Source organism: Triticum aestivum, chromosome 4B, assembly GCF_018294505.1.
Source record: "Triticum aestivum cultivar Chinese Spring chromosome 4B, IWGSC CS RefSeq v2.1, whole genome shotgun sequence".
Taxonomy (NCBI): Eukaryota; Viridiplantae; Streptophyta; class Magnoliopsida; order Poales; family Poaceae; genus Triticum; species Triticum aestivum.
The window spans coordinates 28,998,013-29,009,658 of record NC_057804.1 but is presented as its reverse complement, the minus strand read 5'-3'; the positions used below and the strand labels follow the sequence as shown (position 1 = coordinate 29,009,658).

Below are 11,646 nucleotides of genomic sequence, written 5' to 3'. Positions count from 1 at the left end.
TGGTAAGCAAGAAAGGAGGTATGCAAGAAAAAAATTAATTAGCAAGCAAAAACACACACAAAGCAACTAAAGGTGTGGGAACCAATAAACTACCAGTGAGTCGAGGACGTAGGTTTTATCTAGAAGTTCGCACTCTTTGGGGAGTTCTAGTACCCTTTGGATAGGTGGGGAAGCCAAAGTTGCGGAGCACCAAGTGGCTCACCTTATTCTCCCTTTGAGCCACCGCCAATAGATGAGCCTCAAATCACTCGAGTTGGTCTTGAAGGCAACCACCCAAACCTACGTCCTCCAAGCGGGGCACCAGTCCGGGTGGTGCGAGGCACACAGAGTGGTTCCCTTGCGGGCGGTTGGACCTGAGCAGCGGCACGACGTTGTAGGTATCGGGTGGGAGTACATCAGCGGCAGCCTGGTGGAGACCAAGAAGACGACGAGCGGCCAGCATGCCGGCCACGGAGGCGAGCTCGACGCACTGAAGCAGTCATCTCCACCCAAACTGTTATGAAGTGAAGTGCACGGTCAATCCAGAGAAATGCATGGTATGGGTGAAAACCACTCCAAATCAAGTCTGAAACCACCTTAGGGGAGAATTGATCCGGTTTTACAGATTTGAGGGGCTGATTGATCCAGTATTAGAGTTGAGGGGGAAATTGGTCCATTGCAGAGGTATCCTGGAAGGATATGACGCAACCCAAAGATATGGGAGGATTAGGGTTTAAGGACTTCAAGCTTTTTAACCTAGCCTTGCTTGCTAGGCAGGCATGGCGGATTCTGCAAAATCCAGACGCTCTGAGCTCCCGAATCTTGAAAGGAGTTTACTTCCCAAATACAACAATACTAGAAGCCAACATCGACAGCCACCCGAGCCAAATCTGGAGGGCAATAGTCGAAGGAAGAGATATATTGAAACAAGGTCTAATTAGAAGGATTGGCAATGGTGCAAGCACTAATATTTGGAATGATAATTGGATCCCAGGAGATGAATTCCTGAGACCTTATGGAAGCAGAGTTGCAAACCCCCCAGAAAATGTTTCTGAATTAATAGACGCTACGGTGGCGTGCTGGAATATTAACGGATCAGAGAAGTTCTTTTGCCCATAGATATACCTCATGTTCTTAGCATCCCGCTATGCACTATGAATCTTCCAGACTGTTGGTGCTGGAATTTTGAAAAGAATGGCGCCTTCTCAGTACGTTCCGCGTATAAGATGTTAATAGCAACAAAGCAAAGAAGAGAAGCATGGCTCGAAGGGACAGCAGGAGCTTCAAATATGCAGCAAGAAAAGAGTTCGTGGAAGTCCATATGGCATGTCAGCGTCCCGGGGAAAATAAGGATGTTCCTATGGCGACTTGCGAGGCACTCATTACCCACGGAGGATGTCAGGGAACATCGAAACATGGCAACTTCAAGTTCGTGCGGATTGTGTGGTGCACATGATTCTTGGAGGCACTCTCTTCTGGACTGCTCTATGTCCAGGTGCGTCCGGGCACTGGCGGATGAGGAGTTAGCGGACCAGTTGATGGAATCAAGCGAGCTGAGCGCTAAACAGTGGTTGTTTTCATTAATACGATCATTATCGCATGAGGCTTTTGTGAAACTGGCGGTAACACTGTGGGCAACGTGGATAGCGGGGAGAAAGGCAATTCACGAAGGCATTTTCTAGAGCCCCCACGCGACCCACGCATTCATTAATCGCTATCTAGTTGAGCTGGAGATAGTCAAAGAGCAATAACATGCAACACCGAGAGCAGCAGCACCCAGGACAGCAGCAACAGGCAGTGTAAGGCCAATGGCACCGCCGACAGGATTCGTCAAAATCCATGTCGACGCGGGGGTATCTAAACGCTATGGAAGAGGGGCGGCGGTGGCTGTCTGTCGCGATGAACGGGGAAATTACCTGGGAAGCTCAGCATTGGTGATTGAAGGGATGCAGGACATAGCGATTCTTGAATGCATGGCATGTAGAGAAGCCTTATCACTTGCAGAGCAATCATGTCTTCTCAAAATAACATGGCCAAAGAAAGTTATCCCTACAAAATCATATAGTCTGGCTATGCTCCATCTTCCCCACACAAAGTATTTAAATCATGCACAACCCCGATGACAAGCCAAGCAATTGTTTCATACTTTAACATTTTCAAAACTTTTTCAATCTTCACGCAATACATGAGTGTGAGCCATGGATATAGCACTATATGTGGAATAGAATGGTGGTTGTGGAGAAGACAAAAGGAGGGAAGATAGTCTCACATCAACTAGGCGTATCAACGGGCTATGGAGATGCCCATCAATAGATATCAATGTGAGTGAGTAGGGATTGCCATGCAACGGATGCACTAGAGCTATAAGTATATGAAAGCTCAACAAAAGAAACTAAGTGGGTGTGCATCCAACTCGCTTGCTCATGAAGACCTAGGGCATTTTGAGGAAGCCCATCATTGGAATATACAAGCCAAGTTCTATAATGAAAAATTCCCACTAGTAAATGAAAATGACAAAATGAGAGACTCTCTATCATGAAGATCCTGGTGCTACATTGAAGCACAAGTGTGGGTCCCACATGATGAAAAAATAATAGTGGCTATGGTAAAAAAATTCAACATATTTTAGTTCCATACATTTATATCAAACTTGTTTTCTAGATTTTTTTTCCAGATTTACAACAATAAATGAAGAAGAAATTCATGTGAGAGCCGGTCGTCGGGTTTTACTGAGAGCAGGGAGCATGATCCACGTGATCCGAGGTATCCACCGTCGAATCTAGTAGGAAAGTTGGGATCTGATGGAGAGGGATGATCAATCCGTGGGAGGTCAAGAGTGACCAATAAAGTGAGGCCACTTGGCATCGTTGGATGGATAACTAGCGCCAAACCCAACCCACCTCGCCGCTTCCATCTTTTGGCACCGAGATATTGGACCGCTCCCGCGCTTTCATGAATATTTGGTTCAATCAAGCGAAAGTGTGGGAATTCTCCCACCCTCTCTGAAAGATTTGGTTCAAAAGATGAATGTGAAAAAGTATCCAACACAACCAACCAACCAACCAAAAATAATCTCTTTGGCCCAAATCCAAACCCAATCCGCCGCTTCCTTCTCTTCTGTCTTCCTCCTCGCCTCATCTCCCCTCGATTCAATCCGCTGCCGCCGCCGCCGAGCTCCTCTCCCCACCCCACCGGCGACCTCCCGCCTCCGCCACTGCCCTGCACCGCGCCGCTGGCGCCCCCAACCTTCTCCTCTCCCCCCTCTCTTCTTTCTCGGAGGGAAGCCCTAGATCCACAGGCCGCGGCAACCACCGCTAACGCGTCCTCCTCCTTCCACCCCTCCTAGCCACCCGCCGGGTCCAACCTCCACGAGTCTCCGTCTCTCGCTCCCCGCGCCCGAAACCCTAGTCTGCGGCCATGGCGACCGAGCTCGGGATCCCTCTCCTTCAAGACCTCGACAAGGGACGGGTATGCATCTTCTCTCTCTCTCTCTCTCTCTCTGATGTCTCATCTTCTCTAAGAAGGCACGCAGCAGACTATAGTGCACAGGTGCGGCGGCGCAAGGCTGCGACCCCCGAGGACGCGGATGTGCAGGAGCACACGCGGGTGCAGCAAGGCGCACACGAGGGAGCAGCAAGGCGAAGCGGTGACCACGCCAAACAACACCGCGTTCATGGTAATCTTCTCGCTCCACTTCATGTACCCTGTTCACGGCTTCCTGCAAACCATATATTTCCTGTGGTAACCAACTGGTGCAGAGATTTATAGAGATGGCTAATCTCGTTGGTTAGTTGGTGGCAGTAAAAAGACTGGACCTTTCCTCATCGTTTAGACAATCGACATGACCTGTAGATATATATGCGTGCTATTTCGTAATTTTGTTTCATTTGCCAAATAAGTCAGGTGCAAGTCAGCGAGGCTGCAAGGCTGTGGCCCGCGAGACCCGCCGATGTGCAAGAGTACTGCAGCGCGCATGATCTGGAGCACGACGGCACGGAGAGGTGCAACAAGGCGAGGGGGCAACCATGCCAAACAACAGCCAGCGTTCAGGTAATGTTCTCGTCCTTTCTGTAGGTGGATGTGCACCATGTGCGGGTCTTCCTGTAGGTGGATGTGCACCATGTGCTGGTCTTCCTGTTGGTGGATGAGCAGTATGTATTTCCTAGCTAGAGTTGTAGTGGTAACCAACTGGATCATCGACTTATAAAGATAGGTAATTTCATTGGTGGCAGTTAAAAAATGGACCTTTCAACATCGTTTGGACAAATGACATGACCTGTAGATATATGCATGTTAATCAGTATTTTTGTTTCATTTATCAAATAATTCAGATTTCATTTTCAAGCTTATTCAAGAGGACAGTGAATGACTAAGATTCATTTGGACAGCAGGTCTATCTTATTCCCCCAAAGAAGAAGATAGTAGAAAACTCAAGTTAGATTGGCAGTGAGCTCTAGATGGGTCCGTATGCTCATCTCTCTGGTCCTGTACAAGACACCGCAGATGGGGATTGCTCTTGTAGTCCATTCCCACCTGGCCACTGTGAGATACCTTTCTCCTCTCTTAGCTGCACTATCCGCTTGCGCTTGGTTTGATTCCATTCGATTTGCTCATCTCCCCTTTCCCTGATGTTGTGCGATTTTCTTCCTCATGCAGGTCAGGTAGGAGGAGACAGACTGACGTGTGGTGCGCACGCCGCACCAGCGAGTCCATCTCCTACTTCAATTGTGATGGTGAGTCTCTCTTGTGGTCCTCCCTCTCTTTTCTCTCCATCCGAGAGCAAAAATGCATTTGAGTTTTCAGTCTGCTCTGCTGTGTGTGTGTGAGTAAGAGAGACGGAGGGAGACGCAGAGCTACAAAATGTTCCCTGCTGTTTGTAACTTCTAAGGATGTTAGCCTTTCTTTGTCTTCTGTGGATGTCATGAATCAACAAAGTTTTACTTCTATATCTAGAGATTCATGGTTGTGCTAGTAGTAAGTAGTTCAGTCTGTGTGATATAATGTTAAGGAGTAGGCCTTTTGTAGATGAACTCCGTTTTTTGCGCGCTGTGGCTGGATGTAAACATATGGCATTGTGAATATGTACTGTACGTGCCTATTTCAGAGGGCGAAGCCGGTCATCATTGACCTTGGCAAATCCGTGCTGCAGTTTTTGTGTGTGTGTGTGTATGAAGAGAGAGAGAGAGAGAGAGAGAGAGAGAGAGGTCTGCTATGTATGTGCTTTAATTTACGCCATCGAGTTGAATCGTGTAATTTCTGATGCTTTATATGAACAACCGTTGTTTGTCTTCTATCTTTACTAAACCTGCCAAAGTTATCTGCTTACACTGGTTATTCGTGGATCTAAAAGTTTTCCTTTGATGAAATGGAATTCGTTGTGACGGAATAGAATGCATTGACTAGCATATAAAGTATATAAAGGAATTCATTTACCTGATAGTGTTCGTAATGTGCCTGGAAATTTTATCCTTTGAAGAAGCAAGTTGCATCCTCCCTTGTGCTCATGCCCAACTGTTTATTACATGGAAGAGAAAGATAAGATGCCTACCTGATAGTCTTCCTAGAGTAAAATTGCCATTTCCTGCTTGTGGCATTGTTAGCAAGTTCTGCAAGCCTCAGATGATAAGACGACTTTCATCAGTGCTTGTGACCACATAGGTGGATTTAGTTCAACCTCCAAGTTATAGTTTCTTCAGGAAAACATTCTTTGTTGGTTTTCTTGCGTAGGATAGTTCTTGCTTACTCATTGTGATCTCAAGGGGTTCCATAGTTCAATCTGGAATCAGCCCTGAATAGGTCAATGCAACATGCTTTAGCTTTAGTTAAGCCCTTTTAGTGTTGAATATATTGGTGGGAGTTTTCATATCTTTATTACAATTTCGTAGAAGCAAAATAGTTCTCGACTAGAGCAATTTCCAGCACTTTGGCCACACCTAAATTTATATGCCACGGAAGAAGAAAATGGTGGAATTCAAAGGACATCATGTCTACCTGATACAATCTTCCTAAAGTGATACTTTCATTTCCTGCTTGTGGTGTCGTTACGAAGTTCTGCAAGTCTGAGATGAGAAAACATACATGCTCAAGTTGTTATGATGTTCCTTCCAAAGATGTTTGTATAGTTTAGTAACTCTCGTTTACATCTAGGAGTAGCACTTTCAGTTTTTCTCCTTACGGTCCACTGCTTGGAGTATGTCTACTTGTTTGGTTCACTTTAAGTCTAGAATAAAAGCTTTAGGAAGAAAAGGCTGAAAGTATGACACTGGGACCAACCAACTAGTATGTTATGGACTCTTAAAAATGTTATATCTAACATATCAGTAACTTAACTGCTGCATTCTAAAAATTCTTCACTTTCAGCCATAAAGTTTTGGATTGATTACTATTTACTAGATCACTTTGTCACTGCAAGAATGATGAACTAGGATGATGTAAACTGTAACATGCTTTCCTTGGATTCAACTGACGATAAGCATCAAACTTGAATGCCTTTTTTGTATCTTTATTAAAAATTTGTTGAAGAAAAATACTTCTCGATTAGAGCAATTTCCAACACTTTGGCCAAACCTAACTTTATATGCCACGTCAGAAGAGAATGGTGGCATTCAAGGACAACATGTCTACCTGATACAATATTCCTAAAGTAAAGCTTTGATTTCCTGCTTGTGGTATCATTCCTGCTTCTTACTATTTACTGGATCACTTTGTCACTTCCTCAATTGTTGAATTACATCATGGACCAAGAAGGGCCTTGTTTAGGTGTTTGTAATCTCCATTTTGTTTGTGCTGGTGTTCCTGTTGTTGGTGGATGTGCAATATATATTTCCTAGCTAGAGTTGCAATGGTAACCAACTGGACCATAGATTTCTAGAGATAGGTAATTTCGTTGGTGGCAGTTAAAAGATGGACCTTTCCTCATTGTTTGGACAAATGGCATGACCTGTACGATATATGCATGTTAAACAGTAATTTTGTTTCATTTACCAAATAAGTCAGATTCATTCTTGAATCTTATTCAAGAGGACAGTGAATGATTAAGATTCATTTGCGCAGTAGGTCTATCTTTTTCCCCCAAAAAAGAAAGATATTATAAAAATCAAGTTAGATTGGCAGTGAGCTCTAGATGGGGCTGTGCGCTCTTCCATCCGGTGCCGTACAAGACACCGCAGATGGGGATTGCTGTTGTAGTCCATTCCCACCTGGCCACTGAGAGGTACCTGTCTCTCTCTGAGTTGCACTGTCCGCTTGCGCTTGGTTTGATTCCATTCGATTTGCTCATCTCCCCTTTCCCTGATGTTGTGCGGTTTTCTTCCTCATGCAGGTCAGGTAGGATGAGACAGACTGACGTGTGGTGCACGCCCCGCACCAGCGAGTCCATCTCGTACTTCAACTGCAATGGTGAGTCTCACTTGCTGTCTTCCCTCTCTTTTCTCCTCTTTTAGCAAAAATGAATTTCAGGGTTGTGTTTGTGTGTGTGTGAGAGAGAGAGAGAGAGAGAGAGAGAGAGAGTTGCCTTGTGATTTTGATTCCAGTTAAATCTGCTATGTATGTGCTTTAATTTACGTCGACGAACTTCTGAGGCTGGAGATGAACAACCTTTGATTTTCAACTGTCTTTACCAACCCTGCCTAACATATGTGCTTTCACTACTTATTTGTGGATCTGAAAGTTTTCCTTTGATTAAATGGCGTTAGTTGTAAGGGAATAAAATGTTATTCAGCTTTAAGTACATAATAAAGGAATAAATTTACCTGATACTGTTTGTAATGTGCATGAAAAGTTTATCCTCTGAAGAAGCAAGTTGCATCCTGCCCTGTCCACATGCCCAATTGTTTATTGTATGGAAGAAAATGATAAGATGCCTACCCGGTAGTGTTCCTAGAGTAAAATTTTCATTGCCTGCTTGTGGTACTGTAAGCAAGTGCTGGAAGTCTCAAATGATAAGACAACTTCGTTAGTGTTTGTTACAACACAAGTGGATTTGCTTAATCTTCCATTTATGGTTTCCTGAAGTGAACATTCCTTGTCTGTTTTCTTGTGCATGAAAATTCTTTGCTTATTCATTTTGAACTCAAGGGTTTCTCAGTTTAGTCTGGAATTCAACCCTGGATATGCCAGTGCAATATGCCTTAGCGTTAATCGAGGGCCTTCTTGTATTGAATATATAGGTGGAAGTTTTGTATTTTTATTGATTTCTGTAGAAGCAAAATACTTATTGATTAAAGAAATTTCCAGCTCTTTGGCCACTCCCACGTCCCAACTTTGTGCTTGGAGTATGTCTACTTGTTTAAATGGTTTGCTTTAAGTCTTGAATAAAAGCTTTAGGAAAAAAAAGGCTGAAAGTGGGACACTGGGACCAACCAGCTAGTCTGTTACGGATTCTTCAAAATGTTATACTGTGTGTCTATATAGTGTGCTAACTAATAATTCTTCACTTTTAGCCAATAGCGTATTGAATTGATTACTATTTATTGGATCACCTTTTCACTTTCTCACTCCTGAAATTGTCACTGCAAGAATGATGAACTATGATGATGTATACTGTAACATGCTATCCCTGGATTCACCTGACGATAAGCATCAAACTTGAGTGCCCTTTGTGTGATATACATTATACATTTGTACGCAATCCTAGAGTTAGAATCTGAAACATATAACACCTAGTTTTTTATGTACTAAGGACAACAATTTCTGCAGTTTTCTGAAACATAGCATGTGTTGCCTAAATTTGATTTCCTATGTCCTGGCTTACGCAGATCAGCTTAACTAGCCTACATGGTTATCCATGAGAGGCGCGTAGCAGCCAGACGGAGGCGGAGATGGCGAACGATAGTCGCACCGGGTCGCCGACCGCGCCCCTGCTGCTCTTCCCCGACATGCGGCTCGGCTTTCCCTTCGCCTCTGGTGGACAGAACCAACTCCAGCATAGGTAAGCTCATTTTCGTTCCTCTCTACCCTGCTCCCTCTAATGCCCTCCTATGTTAAGGAAGAACGAGTCGTTCTTGCTCATCTTCAGAACCTTACAGGGGTCTGTGCTGAATGCTTCTTCCAGAACAATGAAACCCATGTCCACACCTAACTTTATATGCCACGGAAGAATATAATGATGGCATTCAAAGGACAACATGTCTACCTAATACAATATTCTTAAAGTTAAAATTTCATTTCCTGCGTGTGGCATCGTTAGGAAGTTCTACAAGTCTCAAATGAGAAAACATCCATGCTGAATTTGTTTTGATGTTCCTTTCAAAGATGTTTGCCTGGTTTAATAACCCTCATTTATGTCTAGTTGGAGTAGCACTTTCAGTTTTTCTCCTTGGGGTTCAAGTGCTTGGAGTATGTTGACTTGTTTAAATGGTTTGCTGCAAGTCTTGAATAAAAGCTTTAGGAAGAAAAGGCTGAAAGTGGGACACTGGGGCCAACACAACTAGTCTTCCATGAACTCCTAAAAATCTTATCCTGTGTGTCCACTTTGTACTAGCATATAAGTGACTTAACTGCTTCATACTAAAAATTCTTCACTTTCAGGCATTCGGTTTTGAATTGATTACTACTTACTGGATCACTTTATCACTTTCTCAACTGCTGAAATTGTCACTGCAAGAATGATGAACTATGATGATGTAAACTGTAACATGATTTCCTTGGATTCAACTGACAATAAGCATCAAACTTGAGTGCCCTTTTTATGATACATTATACATTTGTATGCAATCCTTGAGTTAGAATCTGAAACATATACCACCTTTTTTGTTGTGTGCTGAGGATAACCATTTGTGCAGTTTTTTATGAAACACTGCATGTGTTCTTGGCTAACTCTCATTTTCTATGTCCTGGCTTACATAGATCAACTTAATTAGCCAACTTGGTTTCTCGCACCAACTAGGGCACCTGCAATCACCAAGGTCCTAAAGCCATATGTTCTGAAGATGCACTTCTAAAGCAACTTTGCGTCCATGCCAAACACCAGTTTTGTCATTATGTCGGCGACGGGGCTATGCGCTCTTTCGTCCGGTGTCGTACAAGACACCGCAGATGGGGACTGCTGTCTTCGTCCATTTCCACCTGGCCTCTGAGGTAGGTACCTTTCTCTCTCTCCGAGCTGCACTACCCCCTTGCCCAGCTGTATCTTTCATTGAGCCCATGATAGTGGAACACGAAATGTTGCTGGTCTTTTTTACCGATATATACACTTTCCTGGACAGTTGCTCCCATAGATTTAGCAATCTGGTAGAACTGAACTTCCATTTATGTGATCTATTAGATGGTTCAGTTATGTGATGATGAACTAGGCTTTACTCTGGTGGTCTCAACTTGGTTAAGTTGGTCCGATTCGTGATTTCTAGGATCGGCTGTAGAGGATGACCGGCTATGAAAATTCGACATTAAAGTAATAAAGAGAAGAAAATGAACTGCCATAGTAAACTAACGTAGTATACTATGAATATTTGATGTTATTATACATTCCAGTAGGATTCTGTCTTTATGTGCTTATTTGAACTATAATATAGAGTTATCAAATATTTCTACACACCATAAAAAGAACCTTAGCCTCTTGGGGCTTGAATTAGATGTAGAGGTCCAGGTCTAGCTAAGCCTTTTGGGACTGACAAGGTAGGTTGCTTTTGAGGCTTGCTCATTTTTATTTTTCTCAGTTTAGGACCAGGGGTTATTTTTCAGTAGAATACCATGAATGCCGGTTTCTATTGATTTAATGTGAATTGGCCAAGTACTATTTTTTCCACTTGTTATGATCAGGTTTTACAAAATTTGGAGTTTATACAATTCATTAGGTTGTCTGTACTAAATTACCACCCTGAAGATTTGTTTTTTGTGTTGTCCTTGTGTAGGATTTGGTACAACATGATCACCTATGCAGAGGAGAAGAGGTTCATTATGCCAGGCAAGGTGCGCGGTGGTAGGCTCAGTCTTCGGCCTCATCATCTTCCATTGGCCCCGCTGTAGAGCCACATAGGCGGCGATGTTGGGAATCGTCTAGAAGACAACCATGGTGAGCTCCCCCAGCACCTCTCCTTTCTCTGCTCCTCGACTCCCGCTGCTCTAACCTTGTGGTCATCGAGCCACGGCTTTCGTTGCTCTTGGTTCACGGCCATCATGATGCCATGTCAAATGGATAAGTTGCGATGATATTGACCTGTTGTTTAGTGCATTGTTCTCTCTCTGTGTGTGTGTGTGTGATAAACTTTTCTTCTTAATTGCCTGCTTTATTGGTGAACATCACCTTTGATGAGCATGGGCGTGTGGAAGGAGACTAAAACAAGATGGCGAGCAGCAACACGCCTGACTTCATCAACCTGTGTTCTTCCTAGTCTCTGATCCGATGGGTTATGCGACCACCTCACCATGTCCAAATATAAGTCATTGTTGCATGGAAGGTGAGCTATGGCTGCTTCTATGCTTTAGACTTGTTCCAGGGATCAGAAGTTTGAATCTGTGACTTTGCTTGTGCATGTTCTGTTATTGTTGGATTAAGCATGACTTTCTGCTGTTATATCCTTGGTCTCTAGGGCTTGTGTATCTTGATCATTACTCACAGTTTACAAGGAGTAAATATCTGTTCTGTTTATGGTACGCATGATGCCTTTACTTCTGTTTAAGGTCAAATTGTTGTTAGAGTGAGATTTTAATTAGATGAGCCACTCCTAT

At 43.6% G+C, this 11,646-nt stretch overlaps 2 non-coding genes and 2 pseudogenes across 2 annotated transcripts; all 4 read left to right on the top strand.

Moving 5' to 3' along the window:
* The first annotated feature begins 5,502 nt into the window (after positions 1-5,502).
* On the top strand, positions 5,503-5,614 carry LOC123095397 (uncharacterized; annotated as a pseudogene).
* Positions 5,615-5,941: 327 nt separating this feature from the next.
* Positions 5,942-6,059, top strand: LOC123095399 (small nucleolar RNA snoR104). The gene has a single exon (XR_006446247.1). It is a non-coding gene; the product is annotated as a small nucleolar RNA snoR104 (small nucleolar RNA).
* A 1,761-nt stretch (positions 6,060-7,820) lies between these two features.
* LOC123095406 (uncharacterized) lies at positions 7,821-7,932 on the top strand (annotated as a pseudogene).
* A 1,150-nt stretch (positions 7,933-9,082) lies between these two features.
* LOC123095401 (small nucleolar RNA snoR104) lies at positions 9,083-9,201 on the top strand. The gene has a single exon (XR_006446248.1). It is a non-coding gene; the product is annotated as a small nucleolar RNA snoR104 (small nucleolar RNA).
* The last annotated feature ends 2,445 nt before the right edge of the window (positions 9,202-11,646 follow it).